The sequence below is a fragment of the Pseudorca crassidens genome, chromosome 2 (assembly GCF_039906515.1).
Source record: "Pseudorca crassidens isolate mPseCra1 chromosome 2, mPseCra1.hap1, whole genome shotgun sequence".
NCBI lineage: Eukaryota > Metazoa > Chordata > Mammalia > Artiodactyla > Delphinidae > Pseudorca > Pseudorca crassidens.
In genome coordinates, this window is record NC_090297.1 from 24,418,553 (window position 1) to 24,422,754 (window position 4,202).

The 4,202-nt window shown below is 36.6% G+C and overlaps 1 pseudogene; it reads left to right on the forward strand.

The window, feature by feature from the left end:
* LOC137210217 (large ribosomal subunit protein uL30 pseudogene) lies at positions 1 to 721 on the forward strand (annotated as a pseudogene).
* Positions 722 to 4,202: the final 3,481 nt, after the last annotated feature.

Genomic DNA, 4,202 nt, shown 5'->3' on the forward strand with positions numbered 1-4,202 from the left:
ATGGAGGGTGCAGAAAAGGAGAAAAAGCTTCCTGCTGTGTCAGAAGCCCTTAAGAGTGAAGGAATTTTACAGAGCTGCTGATCAAGCATCTAAAAAAGAAGTTTGCCCCAAAAATGCTGTGAAATGCAAGGAGGAAGCTTACCTTACAAAAAAGCTAAGTACTATCACAAGGAATATAGGCAGACGTACAGACTGAGATTTGAATGGCTAGGATGACAGGAAAAGCTGGCAACTTCTATCTACCTGAGAAACCCAAATTGGCATTTGTCATCAGTATCAGTGGTATGAGCTCAAATGTCCGCAAGGAATTTCAGGTTCTTTGCCTTCACCGGATCTTCAATAGCACCTTCTTTGAGCTCAGGTTAACACTGTGAGGATTGTGGAACCATGTATTGCCTGGGGGTACCAGAATTTGAAGTCAGTAAATGAATTGATCTACAAATGTGAGTTATGGCAAAATCAGCAAGAAGTGAATTGCCCTGACATATTAACACATTGATTGCTTGATGTCTTGGTATATTTGTAATCATCTGAATGGAGGATCTGATTCATGAGATTTATACTGTTAGAAAACACTTCAAAGAAGCAAACAACTTCCTCCAGCCCTTCAAATTATCTTCTCCGACAGGCAGAATGAAGAAAAAGACCACCCATTTTGGAATGTGGAGTTGCTGGCAACAGAGAAGACCAGATGAACAGGCTTATTAGAAGGATGAACTAAGGTGTCTACCATGATTATTTTTATAATCTAGTCAGTTAATAAAAAGTGACTGATTTCAAATTGAAAAGCAAACAATTTTTTTACTTTGGGTCTTTTTCATTGATTTCTACCATTAATTATTTTGGTTATTACATCCTTATGTTTCTAGGTTTATTTTATCAATTTTTTCTTTTACATTTAGTTCATTAATTTTATCTTTTATTATTTTCTGATACAAACATTTAAAGCCATACATTTCCCTTGAGACTCTATTTTCTCTGCATCCTACAAATGTTAAATGTAATATCTTTATAATAACTTAGTTCTATGTATTTTTCTATTTCCAATGTGATTTCTTCTTCTTCTTCTGTTTTTTTTTTTGCGGTACTCAGGCCTCTCACTGTTGTGGCCTCTCCCGTTGCGGAGCCCAGGCTCCGGACGCGCAGGCTCAGCGGCCATGGCTCACGGGCCTAGCTGCTCCGCGGCATGTGGGATCTTCCCAGACCGGGGCATGAACCCGTGTCCCCTGCATCGGCAGGTGGACTCTCAACCACTGCGCCACCAGGGAAGCCCTGATTTCTTCTTTGACTCATGATTTATTTGTTTCTTTTTAAATTTCTAAATATATTTGTTTTAACTTTTATTTAACTTTAATTTTTTAATTTAACTTTTATTATCTTCTAATAACTTCTAACAATAGTGTTGTGTTTTTTTTTTTAATGGTTTTTAATTGTGTATCTCCCTTGCTGTAATTTTTCAAAAAGAAGTTTCAACTAAACCAAATTAATAAGAACAGGTAGCATATTATCTTTCTTTTTTTTAATGAATTTATTTATTTATTTTTGGCTGCGGTGAGTCTTTGTTGCTGTGCATGGACTTTTTCTAGTTGCAGCCAGTGGGGGCTACCCTTCCTTGCGGTGCGCGGGCTTCTCATTGCAGTGGCTTCTTGTTGCGGAGCACCGGCTCGAGGTGCGCGGGCTACAGTAGTTGTGGCTCGCAGGCTCTAGAGCGCAGGCTCAGTAGTTGTGGTGCACGGGCTTAGTTGCTCCATGGCATGTGGGATCCTCCCGGACCAGGGCTCGAACCCATGTCCCCTGCATTGGCGGGCAGATTCTTAACCACTGCGCCACAAGGAAAGTCCCAGCATATTATTTCTTGATAACTTTTACCTCATTGCATCAAATTTGTGTCCTCTTGAAATGTTTATTCTCTTATTTTTGAAGTTATGTACTAAAGTTCTAAATATTATGACTGATTTATACTGTAAGATGTACAGTTTATAAAATGATACTTAATATCCACCCAATATCCAGGATCTAAGATATTGTGTAAATTAAAATAAATGACCACAGAATATATTTATTGGGGAAATAATATTAATAAAACATCCCAGTTGTGTTAACTCTGCTTTTTGTTTTGTTTTGTTTTGAATTTTATTTTATTTATTTTTTTATACAGCAGGTTCTTAGTTATCTATTTTATACATATTAGTGTACATATGCCAATCCCAATCTCCCAATTCATCACATCACCACCACCCACACCCGTGTCATGTTTTTATGATACCTATTTAAATCTGTTGAGACTTGCTTTATGGCTAGCTAACAGCTCTATTGAGATAAAATTAACATACCATACTTGCCAGATAAATAAAAAATCAAAAGTTTGATAATACACTGTGTTGACTAAACTGCGAAAAATTCAGCACTCTCATAAACCACTGATGGAGCTATAACTTGTCACAACCTCTAATGGAATATAATTGGACAACATCTATAAGAATAACAGATTCATAACATATTCTTAGAATTAGCAATTCCAATCTAACATTTTATTCTACAGAAATATTTGCACATATGTAAAATGGTATAGGTACAGTTACTCACTGAAGCATTTTTTTGTATAGCAAAAAATTAGAAACAATCAAATAACATATTATGTAGCTACCAAGAAAAATTCACCTAACATACAATTCACCCATTTAAAGTGTACAATTCAATGCTTTTAAGTGTATTCACTGGTATCTGCAATCATCATCACAGTCAATTTTAGAGCGTTTTCATTACCTCAAAAGGAACCTTGTACCATTAGCTATCATCCTCCTGACCCCCCATTTTCCTTATCCCCAGTCCTAAGCAACCACTAGTCTACTTTCTTCGCTATAGATTTCCATAGTCAGGAATTTTCTATGATTGGAATCATATAATACATGGTCTTTTGTGACTGGCTTCTTTCATTTAGCAAAATATTTTTAAGGTTCATCCAAAATGTAGTATGTATCAGTACTTTATTCCTTTTATGGCAAAATAAAGTCCTTCCATTGTATGGATATACCATATTTTGTTTACCCATTTGTCTATTAATGGGTATTTGGGTTGTTTCCACCTTTTGGCTGTTTCTGTGTGGACATACGTTTTCATTTCTCTTGTGTGTATACCTAGGGGTGAAATTGGTTCGTTACATGGGAACTCTGTTTATGTTCCTTGTCTGAGAAACTGGCAGACTGCTTTCCAAAGTGTCTGAACCATTTTACATTCCCACCAGCAGTGTCTGAGAGTTCATATTTCTCCACATTCTCACCAACACTTGTGACATAATTTTTGTAAAAGTTCAAAGAACTTGAGAAAAATATATAAATTCTCTAATAGTTGAATGCATTATTCTACATATGTCCGTTAGGAAGAGGTGGTTAATCGTATGGTTCAAATCTTCTTGAACTCTGCTGATTTTTTTATTTTTGTCTTCTTGACCTATCATTAATTGGGAAAGATGTATTGAAATCCTTCCATATGATGGTGAATTTAGCAATTTCTCCATATAGCCTATTAATGCTGGCTGTGTGTATGTTTATGCCATCTTCTTAGGAGCATACATGTTTAAAATTTTTATATGTTATTTGTGAACTGAATTATATAGTGGTCCTCTTTATCCCCAATGATGCTTTTTGTCTTAAAGTTTATTTTTCTTCTGACATAAATATATCTTTACAAGATTACTTTGGTTAAAATTTACCTGAAATGTCTCTTTTTTCTCTTCCATGGCCTCATGAATTTTGCTTTTTTTTTTTTTTTTTTTTTGCGGTACGCGAGCCTCTCACTGCTGTGGCCTCTCCTGCTGCGGAGCACAGGCTCCGGACGCACAGGCTCAGCAGCCATGGCTCACGGGCCTAGCCGTTCCGCGGCATGTGGGATCTTCCCGGACCGGAACACAAACCCGTGTCCCTTGCATCGGCAGGCGGACTCTCAACCACTGCGCACCAGGGAAGCCCATGAATTTTGCTTTTTTAATCCAATCTGACAAACCCTGACTTTTACCTGGTGAGTTTTGTCCCTTTTTGCTTATTGCAATTATTAATATATTTAGACATTTCTACCTTCTCTTTTATTTAATTTGACCTCCAAATTAAACCTCTTTGAATTTAAACCTGATATTTATATTGTTCCTCTAACATGAGAACTTTAGCATGCTTTCATGTTCCTTTGTGTCTCTTCACCCATCATGA